The sequence below is a fragment of the Protopterus annectens genome, chromosome 2.part0 (assembly GCF_019279795.1).
Source record: "Protopterus annectens isolate FY-2018-M chromosome 2.part0, PAN1.0, whole genome shotgun sequence".
Taxonomy (NCBI): domain Eukaryota; kingdom Metazoa; phylum Chordata; order Ceratodontiformes; family Protopteridae; genus Protopterus; species Protopterus annectens.
This window is the reverse complement of record NC_056728.1, coordinates 442639078-442656280: the sequence shown is the minus strand read 5'-3', so window position 1 is coordinate 442656280 and position 17203 is coordinate 442639078. Positions and strand designations below refer to the sequence as shown.

General features: G+C 39.8%; 1 protein-coding gene across 3 annotated transcripts in view; it reads right to left on the bottom strand.

Moving 5' to 3' along the window:
• The window catches only part of CEP78 (centrosomal protein 78), a 1514071-nt gene that overhangs the window by 1353020 nt on the left and 143848 nt on the right, over nucleotides 1–17203 (bottom strand). For all 3 annotated transcript variants that reach the window (XM_044060872.1, XM_044060873.1, XM_044060875.1), the window contains exon 2: nucleotides 13093–13262. The gene's annotated coding sequence lies outside the window, so the exon portion shown is untranslated. The remainder of the gene's footprint in view (nucleotides 1–13092; nucleotides 13263–17203) is intronic.

Sequence of the window (17203 nt, the reverse complement as noted above, 5' to 3'; positions counted from 1 at the left end):
GGTTGATGTCAACCTGTGTTCCCAGATCTGTTATAACTCCTTCTGTGTTCAGTGGACTACCATAGATGTGGCAATTCATGGGAATTGAGTTTTTCCGAAAGGGGATGATGACACATTTTTTTGGAATTGAGCTTACGGCCATGGTTCTGACACCAGTCGGTGGTCTCAGTGAGACCTTTCTGCAGGATGTCAACATAACTTGGGGAGTTAATAATAGCTCCCAACTTGCAACAGTCTGCGAAATTGAAGGCCATATACATGCCCTCCCATTGTTCCATTGTAAATTGCTTTCCAGGTTTCTCTTCCTGCTCTTTCCTAACCTCCTCTGATTGATTCTTATTGTTATCATGCAGTATTTTATATGCCCTACTATTTATCCCTTTTAAATAGCAGCTTCTGTTCTATATTTCACTAAAAACTCTACCAGAATAGATCTTTCACTTAAGACTCCCCTATCCTTTTCTCTTTGCTATAGTCTGAAATCAATCCCTGATAGGGAAGGTAGTCTCTAACCTGCAATCCAAACATTTTTTTTTGCTCAATTCCATTACCTTTCCCTCTCTAGTGATTTACTCCCAACACAGTAGTTCCTTTGCCAGTTTTCTTCAACAAACTACAGCCCCCTCTTGCCTATTTTCTGTACCCCAACTTTAAGCCACCCCTACTAAAAAATATCCTTTCTCCCTTTTCTCAATTCATGTGTTGGCTTAGTTCTTGGAATTCTTTCTGCAACTTTATGAATAGAATATGCTATACTGGGGTTATTATTCTCCTTAAGAATCTGCATTCAAAATCCCACTCTGTCCATTTCTTGACCCCACCCCCTTCATCATTCTTTTTCACTTTGAATAGCATTCTGCTTGTGGTATGTATAGGAACCTTAACTGTGTAGCTGTAAAAACATCTTCAAATCAGGTAATCCTAAACCACCTTGTTCAATTGGGAAGACCAACTTATCCCACTTAGCTCTTGCCCCTTTTCCCTCCCAGATAAATTTCTTCAACTCTATTAATTGTTGTCCAGTTAATACAAATATGCCTGAACTGTATATAAAACTAAAATAACCAAAACATTTTCAGTGTTGTAACTTGCTATCCATATTTATAAACAACAGCTTCTAGTTTCTCTGTATATCTTTTTTTTAGTCTCCTTCCACATCTTCAGTCGCCATAACAGAAGCCTTTTTAATGCATACTCTAAATACTTCATTTTATCTTGTCCCCATAAATATGGTTATTACTGAACAAATTCATGAGTAGGTGCATAATTTACTGCTACAGTCTTTGATTTTATCTTCATTAATTTTATATCCTGAAAAGACTTGATAAATCCAGAAAATGACATCTAAGTGTTGTGGAACATTTTGAAATAGTTTCAAGTACAAATTAAGATCATCATTAAATAAAGTCAATTTTTCTTCATTATCATAGTAATTATATCCTTGAATTTTTGAGTCCATTATTTTCTTTGCTAGCGGCTCTAAATATGAAGCAAATAAAAGTGAAAGAGGACATCTCTGTCTAGTTTCTTCTGTTTAAACAACTTATAGGAGAGGTTCACCCCACACTAATTCTTGGCTTCTGCCCTTCATCTTCCTAATTAAACTTATTACTGTATCAGGGAACACAAATGCTTCCACTGCCCTACTCCTAAAATCCTGGCTTATTCTGTCAAATGCTTTCTCTGCATCAAGGCCCATCAACAACAGTGGTATTTTCTTACGTTCTGTTCCCCTCTGGATCATCAATGCCTCCATTAAATATCAAATGTTTGACTCCCCTCCACAAAACCACATTGATCCATATCAATTTCAACACCACCTTTGCCATTTGTTTAGCTAGCATAGTTATACACACTTTATAATCATGGTTTAAAATTGAAATGGGTTTATACAAGGCTAAGTCTAATGGGTCTTTACTCACTTAGGTAATACAGTCACCACAGCTTTCTTCCAAGATGCAGGTGCTTCCTCACCTTTTAAATTACTATTAAATAAAATCTTCCAGATCTTTATATATTTCTTCTCTCTAAACTTCCAAAGTAATACAATCTGATGTCTACATTCATCGCTGCAGTATTCATTACAAATGGGATTCCCTGCCATGAAGCCTACCATCCAGCCAGTTTACCAAAGTCTACCATTGCTTTAAGATACACTGAACGTTACCTATACACTCCTTGCGTAGCGTAGGGCATAAAGGTGACATTCAGGCATACCATCCTCAGAACTTCTTTGCCGTCAGTCCAAACACTGTTTTTAACCATCAATCTTGTTACCTCCGTCTGCTTTTTCTGTTTGTTGGCATTCTGGTGATTACTCCTGTTTGCTGAAGTCCTCACCATTGCAGATAAGTACCCTGTTGGGGTTTTGTTCCTTTTCTGATTGTTTTGTGCTGTTTGGGGGGTTAATGCCATCCAGGAAGGGTAAATGTCAATGTGGGAGACTGAGCCCCCATAAAGAACACCACAAAAAGTGTCTTTTTTGCCTGGGTGCTGCTCATGACCATATGTCTTGTTCTATTTGTCAGGCGTTTTGTCCCTAAAACTCTTCATAGTAGGCTTTTTTCCCTTTCTTTGTATCTTGAGAACCAGAGTCTTAAGCTTCTTGCTGCAGATGCTATGGATAGAACTTCCTACCCCGAGGGTCAGCCATCAGGGAAGAAGGTGCATAGGGTAAGGCTGGAATCTTCTGCTGTCCAGCCTCTGCTGGGAGTTTATCCCACAGTTATTACAAGCCCGGAGACTCGCCTGGGTGTACTGTCAGATTCCTCTACCGCGTCTGGGTTGGAGGTCGGTGAAGATCTGGCAGGCAGGATGTCCGACAAAGCTTTGCAGGCATCCGTTTCAGGCATTCAGAGGGAACCATGGTTGATAGTTTCCAAGCAGTCTAAAGGGGTCCCACAGTTTCTCTTTAGAAAAGTTCCTACTACAGTTGTGGAATGCCGTCCTGAGTCAGGGCCTTCTCAGGCTTCTAGGATGGACATTCCCTTAAAAAAGAAACAGAAAACTAATCATGTTTCTTCTGCTCCTAGGGATCCACAAACTGAGTGGCAGGCCTTTACTCAGGGGTTATTTAATGCTTTACTGTCGTTGAGGCCTCCTCAAGGGGTTTTGGGTTCTGCTCCTCCTTGGTCTTCTTCTTTCCACTAAAAGGCCCAGAGAACTGAATTCTTCTGAAGTGGATTCTGATGATGAATCCCTTGCTTATTCTACCCAGACACCTTCGCCTTTAGACTTCGGGTCTGTGGAGAAGGATTCTCATACTCTAGATAATCCTTCTGAGGAAATTTCCTTTGGGGACAATCTCTAGGATGATGGACTTTTTTAAGTGGGAGTTTGCCCAGGTTTTGGATATCCATAAGAGGTACTATGAGTTACTGCAGATGGAATCTCCCAAAACCTGCAGCCATTCCTCCTGTCTTGCCTGCTTTATTGGATGTTTTTTTCCAATGCCTCTAAAGCACCAGATTCTCTGCCCCCTGCTCCCAAGAAGTCTGATAGGTTTTATAGGGTGCGTGAGGATTGTTCCTTTTTGTTTAAATGACCCCTCTGTGGTGTCGAAGCCTCTGATAAGCTATCTCAATTGCTTCCTTTGTCCAAGTTACTGCCTTCTCACAAGGACAGTAAAAACATGGCTAGGCTAGGTAAGAAGGTTTACACTTCGGGTACACAAGCTTTCAGGGCTATTAATTATCAGACCCATATCTCTAGGTATGTCTTGGCTCTTCTTTATCAGGTTTTTCAGCTTCTTTCTGCTCTTTCAGACTCTGAGTAAATAATCTGATCTTTCCTTGCTTGGGACTTCCTCTCAAGTAGTTTATAATTCTATTAACTGTAGTTATGATGCAGCAGATGCCTCTTCTAGGGCTGCTGCTTTTAGTTCAGTTCTGAGGAGGCATTCTTGGCTTCAGTTTCAACCTTGATATTAAGGCTAAGTTGATGGATGCTCCTCTAGATAATAAACTTTTGTTTGGGGAAGTGGCTGCTGGTTTAAGTCTCTTCAGGACAAGAAGGCTTTACAGGAGCTTAAACATGTCGGTTTCTCCTATGCCTAAATTTCAGAAAAACTGCCCTTCTAAGCCAGCCTTCATTCGTAGGCAATCTCGCCCTCCTTCTAAAGGTAAAAAGGATGGTAACCGGACTCCTCCTGCTAAAGCCACTCAGACTGCAGGGATTCTTAAGCCCTCCTTTCCTGACAAACTAGGTGCTATCTGACGGTCCACCTTTTCCCAGTCATATTCCTCTTTCTCTTCTCCTTTCTCTTCTGGTTTGGCTCCAAATCACCCAGGTTTCTTGGGTTCTGTCAATCATTCGGGCAGGGGTACTTCATGGTCTGGATTTTCCACCCTCCTTTTATGGGCATTCCTCAGCTTCCTCCGGAACAACTTCCTTTTTTCCCCAGAGTTTCTTAGAGACCTCTTGTATCAGGGTACTATTCAAGAGGTGCCTGTGTCCCAAAGGGGGAAGGAGTTTTATTCAAGAATGTTTCCAGTGCCCAGAAAAGAAGGTACTTGGAGACCTATTCTAGACATTTCTCATCTGAATAACTTTCTGAAGGTGTCTTCTTTCGGATGTTGTCCCTTCAGTCCTTTTTTCCTCTCTAGCTCCCTCAGGCCTACATGATGTCTCTGGATCTCAAGGATGCTTATCTCCATATTCCGATCCATCCCCTTTTTAGGAGAATTTTGTGTTTCTCTGTTGCTTCCTGGCATTTTTAGTTCTGTGCTTTGTCCTTTGGCCTTTCAACTCCCCCAAGGGTATTCACCAAATGCTTCACTCCTGTGATTGCTTTTTCCAGGCTTCAAGGGATCCATATCTTTCCTTTTTTGGATGACCTGCTGATTCAGGCATCCTCTCCAGAGGTCCTTTTACAAAATCTTCTTTTTACCATTTCTCTTCTTCAGAGCTGGGGTTCACGATAAACTTCAAAAGGTCTTCCCTGACTTCTTCTCAAGATCAGGTCTTTCTGGGTTGCAGGATTCAAATGGTGCCAACTCTGGCATCCCTGCCTCCTCCAAAGGCCTTAACTCTCATTTCCTCCTTTCAAACTCTTCTTCCCATGGCCTCCATTTCAGCCAGGGAATTTCTGAGAGCGCTGGGGTTCATGGCTTCCACCATTCCGATGCTCCCTCTGGCCAAACTCCACATGAGGAAGTTACAGTGGTTTCTGAAATCAGTGTGGCTTCAGCATGCACATCTTCTAGACTTTCCAGTTCCTCTTCTCCCATGTCTCAAGCAGGAATTTCTGTGGTGGATTCAACAGTCATCTCCAAATCCAGGGCTCCCTTTTCAACCTCCTCTTCCCTCTCAGGATCTGTTCACAAATGCTTCAGATGTGGGATGGGGAGCAACATTTGGCTCCCTGAGGGTGCAGGGACTGTCGGTCACCTCATCAGCAGATGGAACACACAACATCAAAGAGATGAGAGCTCTTATGCTGGCTCTTCAGGCTTTTCATCCTCTCTTCTCTCCGGGGCCTCTCAAGGTGTTCACAGACAATACCAGAGTTATATGGTATATCAACAAACAGGGGGGGTACAAGATCTTAATGTCTTTGCCGGCTGGCACTTCTGGTATGGGATCTGGCTATCAAGCAACTCTTCAGGCAGTTTACATTCCTTCTAATCAGAACACTGTGGCAGGCAATCTGAGCAGGTCCTTCACTCAATCCAACGAATGGATGCTTCACAGGGATGTGTTTCTGGACATTGTTCACCAGTGGGGTTACTCCTCAAGTAGATCTCTTTCCCTCCCCTCTAAACAGACAACTTCCTCTGTTTTGTGCCAGAGTCCCAGGTCCTCTGGTATGGAAGGTGGATGCCTTCTCATTTTCTTGGAAAGGGATGTTTCTTTATGCACTCCCTCCCCTTCCTCTCATTCCAAGAGTCCTGTTCAAGATTCAACAGGATGCTCCCAAAATCTTGTTGGTGGCTCCCTTTTGGCCACGACAGCAATGGCTCGCTCTACTTCTGCATCTAGCCCAGGGCAATCATCACAAGTTACCTCACAGGGTGGATTTTCTCACACAAGACAAGGGGTCTCTCATCCATCCCCACCTGTCCACGCTTCAACTGACACTGTGGGTAATAGGATTTTGATCCCTCAGACACATTTTTTCTGAGCAAGTGTTGCAGGCCCTGCAGAAGGCCAGGAAACCTACTACTAGGAATATCTACTTGTCTAAATGGAAGAGGTTTTCTATTTGGTGTTTTCCTGGACTTACTTTTTGTGGATATTCCTTTGGTTCTCTTATTTGTGTGAGTTGCTCACTGCTGGTTTGGCCTATTCTTCAGTTAAGGGCCACTTATCAGCTCTTTCTGCTTGTCTGCCTTTTACTCCCCTGTTAGCTTCTAGATTTGCGGCTAAGCAATTTCTTAAAGGCGTCCTTAATATTAGACCTCCCAGGAAGCCTGCTCCTGCTCCCTGGGGTCTTGATTTAGTTCTGGAAAAATTGACTCAGGCTCCTTTTGAGCCTGCTGTTTCAGCTTCCTTGCGACATTGTTCTTGGAAAACAGTTCTTTTGTTAGCTCTTACATCTGCCAGATGGGTGTCTGAGTTGCAGCCCCCTATGGCTTGTCCATCTTTTTTGATATTTCATGAGGATAGGGTGTCCATGAGTACTAATCCTTCTTTCATGCCCAAGGTGATCAATGAGTTGTCACTTATCAGTCTATTAAGTTGCCTACTTTTTTTCCCCTCTCCACAATCTGACAGTGAGAGGATGTTGCATACCTTAGATGTGCATAGACAGCTTAGATTTTATTTGGATACAACTAAAGCTATCAGAAAATCTGACCAGTTGTTTGTTTCATTTCATCCTAGGTCTTTGGGTTTAGCTGTTTCCAAGCAAACTATTTCTACTTGGATTTCAAAGGCTATTTCCTTTTGTTTCACGTTTCATGGCAAGAGCCTTCCTTCTTCTGTAAAGGCTCATTCTACTAGAGCTGTGGCTTCTTCTGGTACTTTTTTCAGAGGCTTGGACACTCATTCTATTCTTGAAGCTGCTACCTGAACTTCTGTGCATACCTTCCCCAAACATTACCAGTTGGATGGTATCTCCAGAGCTAGAGCTGGTTCTGCTGATGCCATTCTTCATGGCTTCTTAAGAGGGCTCTGTTGCTGCTTCCTCTTCCCATGTTTCTTCTTGAGCTTTGGCACTCTCCCATTTGTAATGAATAGTGCAGTGGGGAATGTAAGGACACAGTACAGTTGTGGAGATGTCCTTGCCTTCACCGCTGCAGTACTCACTCCCTCCATCCCCTAGTCTTTTTTCCTTCCTGGATATACAGGTTCTCTTTGGTTTTCCTTGGACTGCTGTTCCTACCGGGGCAATCAGTTCTGTGGATGGTACACCTGAATGTCACCTTTATGCCCTACACTACGCAAGGAGTGTATAGGGGACATTCAGCATACCTTAAAGCAACGATACACTTTGGTAAACTGGCCGGACAGTGGGCTTCATGGCAGGGAATCCCATTTGTAATGAATACTGCAGTGATGAAGGCAAGGACATCTACCGTTATGGTAAGATTTTACACAACTGTACTTTCATGGAAACGTCCCTGCAAACTGATTATACATCTTCTTATAGCTTAACGGTAAATGTTTATAAAAATTCTGAAATATCTCTAACATTTCTTCAGGTTCTTTGGTAATTTTCCTTGTCAAAGACTCCCTGTGTTTGGCAAAAACTCTTCCTACTTTCTGTTACCTAAGACACTATGCTAACCGTTTTTTTTGTGCTCTAGAGTTATCAAAAACTAGTTGCTCAACAGCAATCTTTCTAAACTCATGTAAATTATCCAAATAATCCCTTATTTTCATTTGAGCACTCTGCATTTGCACTTCTTGTTCTGTGAGATTTCCCTTAAGGAAAACATTTTTAACATTTGTCACCCCCTCCAAATAATTCATATTATTTCTTAACCCCATCTCTTTCCCTTTTATTTACACCCTATTTTAAACAATATTTTCACTTTATCCCACTCACTGTTTCTTCTAAAGACATTTCTATCTTCCCGAACAACTTGCAAATAATTTCCACTACCAGTTCCTTAAACTACTTTCTTTTTAACAGGTAGATGGGAAAGCAACAGTCTCTCATTTTTACTTCATTACCCTGCATTTGTAGCTTAGCTTGTACTGGTGCGGGATTTGTAGCTTAGCTTGTACTGGTGCGGGATCTGACATAATTATTGGACGAGTGTCAAAGTCTTCAATTAAATGCACACCTTCTTGTTAAATATAATTTCTATCCAGTCTACATATGCCAATATATATATATCAATATGACATGTCAGTATATGCCAGTCTAACCCTCCTTACTTGCAAAGAGTACTACTACCACAAATCTACAAGGCCCCTCTAGCAAGCAGTATTACTCCTCCTCTTATCCTTTGTCTCTGATATTCTGCTGAATATCCATCCTGAAATCACTTTTGTCAAATTCATATGCTCATTTCTTTCCAAATGTGTCTCCTGCAGAATTACTATTTGCACTCTGCATTTCTTAATATAAATCAACATCCTTTCCCTTTTTTGTTTATATCTGTAAGGCCTTTTACATTCCTACATACTATGGAAACAGTAGTCATTATGTTAGAAAAAGCTATTGTTCTCCCTTATTATAAAATGACAGGTTTTTTGAATGCATATGTCCAACTTTTGTCTTCCATACATGCACTAATGTTCCACAGGATGATTTTTTATACAGTGGTTTCTTCTCATCTCCATTCAAATCTAGGTCACATTTCTTAATACTTTTTATTTTAATGAAACCCCTCAAAAATCTTCAAAAACACCCCATCCCCCATTAACTTGGAACAACACAGAAAACTATGTACATTTTCAACAAATAAAGTTTAATCCTCCAGACAGGAACAATCAGACCCCCCCACACACACACACACACAAATTGCACTTGCTATTTTCTAATAAAACTAAATTATGCACTGTTCTATTAAATGCAGTAAAGTAGTACGGCTGCTGGGGAGGCTACCAACTGTTATTAACTTCCCATAATTTCAAACTTTATTTTTTACTTGACTACTTTTCATTGTATCTAACTATTCCATTCTTCTCAGCAGAGAAGGCTCAGAACCCTCAAGATTGCTTGCACATACAGACAGCTCATCTCCATATAAAAGTAGTCAGCAATAACAAGAAAAAAAATCTGCCAACATCTCGCAGATATATGAAGGAATCTTTGTAAATGTCATCAAAACAGAACGTACAGAATTCCCCTGGCTATCTGTGTTCAGCTGCAGATTATTCGTCTCTCATTGAGAACATTTACTAATGTAAACAAAAAAAAAATAAGCCAATATCTTTTCAGATGCAAGAAGCTTAGTATTTTTATAGCTTTCATCATTTTGTCTTATTTTACAAGCCTATTTTCTTACAAAAAAACTTATTTGTAGCTTAAGCCAATGACATTAATCTAGATATCCACCCTTGGTTCTACACATAATCAGTACATCCCATCCTCACCCCAGCAGCCCAAGATCACAGCAATATATTAACTTAAACTTGCTTCTGTTAAGCATTTCTTCTCTTGTTACACTGCAAAAATCTGTCTTACAACTGAAAAGATAGTTGTTTAATGTATTTAGCAAATACAAAAGATATGGAAAAAGCTCCTCACACATTTAAAATACCCCTGACTGCACACAATATAAAACTGCTTTACACTATAATATGCAGTTTATATCTTGAAATGTTTTGCATAATACTAATAAGAACAACACTGTTTTACATAGTTGCTTCTTTTTTCTTTAGGGTCCTTTTAAACATTACAGATGTAATGTGAGGTACATGCTTTACAGACCACCTACAAGATTAACAAAGTCAATAAAGGTCCAGACTTTTCTCAACCACTTTTATTTGCAAAGCCATATTTTACAAATGTGATTGATGCATTACAATATCACATTTATTCACTAATTCTAGTATGGCTGGTCTTCCAGCTCATCTCCATCTCCCAACACTAGGCTTTGGTTCAAGTCCGAGGTACTCATTCTAGTCAATTCCTGAGCTTCTTTTTCCTGTCTCCCTTTCATTGGGACATTGGAAAAGGTTTCACTGGCAAAGTCTAAGAGCTTTATCAAAAGAGAGATGCATCCTCTTCTGCTTGCTGGCTCATTTACTGTTTGGTAAACATAGTTTTATTTCCTCCTTAGCCTGTTCTGTATCAAAAAATATAATTGATCCTCCAGGAAAAAGTACTGTGAAGACAGCTGTATACAGCAGCTTGAATCTCACACCTGCTTTGCGACATTTCCCTGATTGCTGGGATAAAATTGTTTCTCTTTTGCTTGGTGTATGGTAAATAATCATGCCCCCCCCCCCAAAAAAAAAAAAAACCTCTGCTGTATCATATTTTAATACTATTCCCTTTTCTCACAGTTTTGTCAGGATCAACTCTTTCTGCTGGTACAATTGCATATTTACTAATATAGGTCCTCAATGCGGTCTTGGTTGCTTTCTTATGGCCAGATTTGGGGCATATACTTGACATGTCTTTTCAATTAATGAATCCTGCTGTCAAACACCAGTCCTGTAGCTTATTTGTGCTTTCATAAAATTATTACCGTCTTTTCCTTCCAGTCTCTCTGGTACAGCAAATAATCCCAAGTTTTCTCAATGTGCTCAGTCTCCAAACATTTTTTTTTTAAAAACTCCTCTTCTTGAGAAGCATCATACTCAGCCAGACTTTTCTTCATTTCAGCATCTGACTTTTGCAGTTTCATCAGTTTATCTAAAAAGCTGGTTAAAGCTTCTTCTATTTTTTCCAGCATTTTGTTATCCGAGTTGATATATTCTTGCACCGTTTCATTTACATTTGATTTATTTTTTCCTATAAACTACTGGAAGCCATCTCTTGAACCAAAACTGAACCCCGAACTGCCATTTTTTCCTCTTCACCTTTTCTAGTTGATTTTCTTTCAGGTATTCCAAACCTTTTCTTTGCTAGCATATAGGCAGTATACTTACTAGCCAATAACGGAGTTTTTCATAAATAACAGCTTCAGTGGCAATCACTTTGCTCAATTACTGCTTTCAAACTGGAAGAGCTGAAATTAAGCTGTGGCTCAGTATGCAGCCATCTTGGAAGCCTCCATAAATATTTTTATACTCCCTAGGATAGCAAGAATATTACTAGCAACTGATGGTGTTAGACGTGTGAAACCACAGTAAGTGAGAGAGAGAGAGCTTGTGGAGGCATCTGGTTATCAAAATGGGTTGATAGACTGTAGTGGTACATCTATTGACTACAAGAAGGGACAATTGTCCCTCCGGTGGCCATTTTTGCCCACAGTTAGAACACAAGTTTGAATGAGGTCCACATTTCCGAAAATATGGGGTATTATTGAAATTTTGCAGAAATGACCCTTGTTTTTGAAAAAAAATCTGGGTTTATTACATCCCCCTCTATTTTTTCCAATGTTTTTAGTAGTAGCATTAAACTGCTAAAGTTGTACATTTATTATTTTTTTTATGTTTATTTTCCTCACAAGAAAGATTGTGTGCTAAACACTGAGCTTGATTAACTAGTTTGTGCAGCCATAAACTTGGATAATTAAGATAGACAATTTTTAACTGGCAATGAATAGGGGTAGCAACCCTTTCATGAAGGCAGCTAAAAGGCCACTTGCTGCTGGCCTCTCAGTGGGTTCAGAATAGCCTGAAAAGGCTTCAAAAGCATCTGCTATACATTGTAAATATGCTTTAATAGGCTCTTTTTTCTCTCAGTGCGACCGCTTTTATCACAGATCAATTAGGAACAGGTGGACACACAGAGCTAATAGCCTGCAATAACCACGTCATAGAATCGTGAAAAGCACTGGTGTCAGTATGCTGGGGAATAGGGTCTAGTATATTAGCATGCTCCCAAATGTGTTTAAATAAGTCAGGTGGAATGGATGCCACTAACACTGCCCTGAGGTCTTTTAAGGTGGGATTTTGTAACTGAACATGTCCCTTTAAAATTTTGGCATATTTTGCTGAATGGGTATGGATTGAAGTAAGGGAATCTAAAACGGCCTGAAAATCAATAGCTGACCAAAGGTGGACCACATTAAAAGTGGAAGGTGCTGCTTTATCCCTGCCAAAGGCTAGGTTTGGGACTTGTTGCAGGGGATGTAGTTAGGCAGTTGGAGTGACGACATTATTACAGTCTTCCTCAGAAGAAGAGTCTGTTTTATCTTTGTGCGGATGGAATTTATCAGAAAGAAAATAACCTTGAGTAAGTATTTTCTGTGAGCGTAGCTTATTTCACTTAGGAAAGTAAACTAATACTCCTTTTGGAAGGCACATAAGCATGTGTGTAGTCAGATGGTTTGATTTTACCTTTACTTTTTGTTGTGTACCTGGTGAGATGGTGGAAGATGAAACTTCAGGCTGGCTAGTGGAAAGGGGTAAATCAGGGCATTGGCTTTCCTGAGAAGGTGGTGTAATAGAAGTATCTGCAGTAGAGGAAGAGACAGTGGATTCCTGCTGAGCAGTGGAAGGTGCATTATATGGTGGTGGTGGTGCAGTAGGCAAAACCAAACAGTCATCTAATGATTCATGTTGGTTAAGCTGTAATTTTTGAAGGTAACCAAGAAGATAGAACCCATAGTCACATGGCACCTGATGGTCCAAATGTTGAATAAGGTTAACAGTCTTATTAGTCACCTGTAATTGTGTTTTTAACTTAGGTGAATTATATTTTAAACTACAAACAACAGAGTCCTTTTCTCTATCTTTAGATTGTACCCGCCAGGCATTAAAGGCTGACCGGCAGCAAACAGGTACTTTATTACAAAAATAACTCAGAAAAATGGTAAGTTTAACAGAATGTCTTTATCAAGCATTCCTGCAGGTGGAAAAATTAACATACCATAATTTTTAGTGAGCTCATGCCACTTATCTAAATAAGCACAACTGTCTTTATTACAAGGCTGAAACAAATACCTAGCAAAGTACCAAACTCCGGCTATTCCAAAGTACCCATATTCATTCCCATTGTAAAAGAAATTACAATGATCATATAAAAATAAAAAGCATCACACTCACATCCTAAACCCACATACATACAAAAGCAACACTTACCTGGGGAAACCTGAGCTCTGCCAAGACTGAAAATTCCAAAAAGCAAGCTGCAGTTGTAAACTAACGCAACAGAAATAAACCAGACAGAATACTGTCAGACTGCCCAATAAGGTGATTTTTCTGATGAGGTAGCTCCAGACGGTTCGAAAAAATCCAAGTCACGGCATCAACTGTTGTGAAATAATCAAATATTTCAGCCATTAGCAAAGCAAAATACTTTCTTTATTAAAAGAAATGCACGTGTGAGGGAGACGGTGCTCAGAAATTCATGTCTCCCTGAACAAAATTCTATTGTTACTTTATAGAAAAACTTATCAAGATAATATACTTTATCTCTCAGACCACTGCTAAGCATCCAGTAAATAAAAATGCCAGGTTTGGTGAAAAATATATCTGCTTCTTCTTATCTACATTTTAGCCTAGTAAGGAATAAGTTTTATTGTATCGTGTGATTTACAAGAAATGCCTCAGGCTCAGGGAATGAAACTTAGCAATCTGTACTTTTCCACTGTTACAGAATAATTTGTAGGCACATACACCAGCCTTTCTGAAACATATGCTGTATGCATTTTAATCCTTTACATCTGCACAAAGGGTAAGATCTGGTTTACCCTTGCTTATGTACCACATCACTACAGAATTGTCTGTAACTATCTGAAAAGGTCCTAGGGAACACAGACGATTCAGAGAATGTTGAGAGCCTTTATAAGAGCTGGCATCTCTTTTATATGTATGTGCTTTGGTCCATCTTTATTGCCCTAGAATTTGAACTTTTATTCTCCTTGACGCTGCTCCCCAAGCAAAGTCCAAGGTGTTTGTAATGACTGGTTGCTTTGGAGCAGGAGGGGAGAATGGCAGACCAAGATTCAAAGAGATCTGATAACTCCACCAAGTGATTTCCTTTTTCACAAATCCCAGAACTGGAATTTGAAAAGACAATGGGTGTTGATGCTGGGACCAAAAAAACTTCAGATACTACTGTATCTTTCTAACACAGAGTCTTGTAAAGGATATCGTAAGAATCATGGATGCCATGAGACCCAGAATCCTGCAGTATTCCCTCAGTGAAACAGAAGCCTGAGTGGAAAACCCATGGAATAGATCTAAATATAACTGTATTTTTTACTGTGGAAGAAAAGCTCTTTGTACTGAGGTTTGTAGCAGGTACTCCAGAAACACAATCCTATATGATGGGACCAAAAAAGACTTTTGAATGTTCTTTTGGAATCCCAGCCTGTGTAGGAGATCTCTTACCTAGGTGAGAGATCCCTGACACTTGAATAAGACTCTGCAAAGACAAGCAGATCATCTAAATATGGAAAAATGTGGATACTCTGTAGCCTGCAATGGGCTATGACAGGAGTTAGATACTTTGTAAACACTCATTGAGCAGTAGGTAGCCCAAAGGATAAGATAGAGAACTGATAAATGTGATCCAGACACAGAAAACCTTAAGAAACACCTGAAATTTGGATGAAGTGGAATATGATCATATGCATCTTTTAAAGCTAAGGTTACTAAAAACTCAAATAAGGAAGCAAGGGTAACAGGTTGTGAAGTGAACGCATTTTGAATTTTGGCTCTATCACAAACTGATTCAGGAAAGAAGGATCCAGACCTGGTCTCCAGGAATTCTCTTTCTTTAGCACTAAAAACATTCTTGAATACCCCACCCCTCTTTCCCCAATTGGGAAGAAGAAACAGTTTCTACTACCCCCTGAGACAGCATATAGGGTAGGACAGGAGGGAAGAGAATGGTTTGATCTGTAGGACGAGGATAAAGCCCCTGAATTTCCTCCCACTGCCATTTGTATCCTAGGTTAATCACATTCAAGATCCATTAAACTGAAACAATTTGCTGCCAAAGAGAGAAATGGATATTCACACTTTCTGTAAGTGACTGTCAGAGTTTGCATGGGGAGGAGAAGGTCCCTGATATAGTAATTCTGCCTTATCTGACTGTCATTTGTTATGAAAGATTCCTGCTTTCTTCTTGGAACCATCCTGCCATTGATTTTAAATGGCTGCTTACCAGCATTCTGCTCAGACTGTTTATTTTGTTTCTTGTCAAAACTGGACAAGGGGGCAAAAAATCCCTTGAGAAATTAGAAAAGGACGGCTGAAAAAACTGAGGGCTTCCATGAATTAGCATCCTGCCATTGATTTTAAATGGCTGCTTACCAGCATTCTGCTCAGACTGTTTATTTTGTTTCTTGTCAAAACTGGACAAGGGGGCAAAAAATCCCTTGAGAAATTAGAAAAGGACGGCTGAAAAAACTGAGGGCTTCCATGAATTAGCTTACCTCTCTCATCACACTTTTAGATAACAGCAGCAGCTGAGGGACCTAAAACTAAATCTCTATGTAAAGAATTAAAAATCTCATTTTAACATCTTTAGGAAGTCCTGAGAGTGCAGCAAGGCACATCTCCTCAAAAGAACACCAATGGCAACAGCCCCAGAAGCAGTATCTACAGAGTCAAACTTAAAATAATAAGTAATTTTACTCTGTAAAAGGCAAGTTTGCCGAGGCGCTAGAGAGAATATTTTCGTTTTATATGAGATAAGCAGTGTTTTATAATAAATCCTTTGCACTTCAAGGAATTGGATTATTATTGTGGTGAAGAATTAAAATAATAAGTAGTTTATTCTATTTCTCAGATCACTAAACTAGACAAAGCAGATATTTCCTCACAAGAGGAAAGTGTGGCTAAAACATTCTTCATACATTTCAATTTGTCAGGATAAACTTGGCATATGAGCCCAACAGTTTAAAATTCTAAAAATCAAAGTTGCAGAAGCATATACTTTTTCTCCTAACTTACCAATAGCTTTACCATTCTTATTTAATCCAGCTGCTGCAAAGCATTTTAACTATAATTATAGCTGTGATTAGCATTTAGTGTTTAAAAATATGAAAGGAACTTGCACATTCTGTTCACTTTCTTAGGGGCAGCAGATTCCATCCGCTTTTTTAGGTGCAGCAGATTCCGTCCACTTTCCAAGGTAACAGATTCTGTCCACTTTCCTAGGTAGCAGATTGGTTGTCAGAGAAATTACAGGCTGTGACAAACACATATTCCAATGCTGAAAGCACTGGAGGAATGGGTGGGAGTTCTGAAAATTCTATTTGCAGCACATCTACAGTATTTTCTAAGGGATTGAGAAACCTCAGTATTTTCCCATTGAAAACAATGTCTCATCATAATGATAGATGAGTGCGGTCTGTTTCTATCCTTTCTTAATCTATAGGTCTTTGATCCAAATGCAGATCCAGCTTCAGACACTTTAAACTTTGGATCCAGTGCTCAGGCTCCACCCCTACCCATAATCCCATGTGTAAGGAACAAGCTACCTCAGATCGAGCTTTCCCACTAATAAAAGGGAACTTCAAATTATAAGGGTATTAACAGATAAACAACTTAAGCTAATCTAAATACTGCCTAGCTAATAAAATAGAATGAGACAGAGTTAGAACCATCGTGGAATAGGAATACAAGAAAAATAAGGAGGTGGATGGTGAGAGGTTAGTTGAGGAATTAAGGAAGGAAACCGCCACATATCTATCATTACGGTAAGTGCATAACTGTCGTAGCTGATGTTGTCTTTTCTGCCCATTTTTCAATGTACGGGATAGAGTCCCCAGCTACTTTTTCATTTCAGAGGCCTTATGGAAGGATATTCTGGATCAAAGTTGAACCAAAGGAGGGTCTAGATCTGAACTGCATATCTAATTTATAGTATAAGATGAGCTGGACCTGGTAGCTGAGCACATATCTCCGATTAGAACACTACAAAAAAGGCTGTAGACGAAGTCACAGATCTGGTGGAATGAGCCCTTGGAGTCAAAGTGTCAGTCCTCTTGCTTGATAAACAAAGGAAATGCACTGTGACAGCCGGCAGGAAAGGTGACTTTGGACATGGATTTTTCCAGTTTAGTTGAGGAAAAGGACACAAATAACGGATTAGATTTCCTGAAAGGTTTCATCCGATGTAAACAGAAACACAAGTGACAATGGACATCTAAGCAAATGTAAAGTATATTCACCCTCATTCGAAACATTAGGAACACAGGAAGACTAATGGACTGACTAATGGATGATTCAGAAGCCA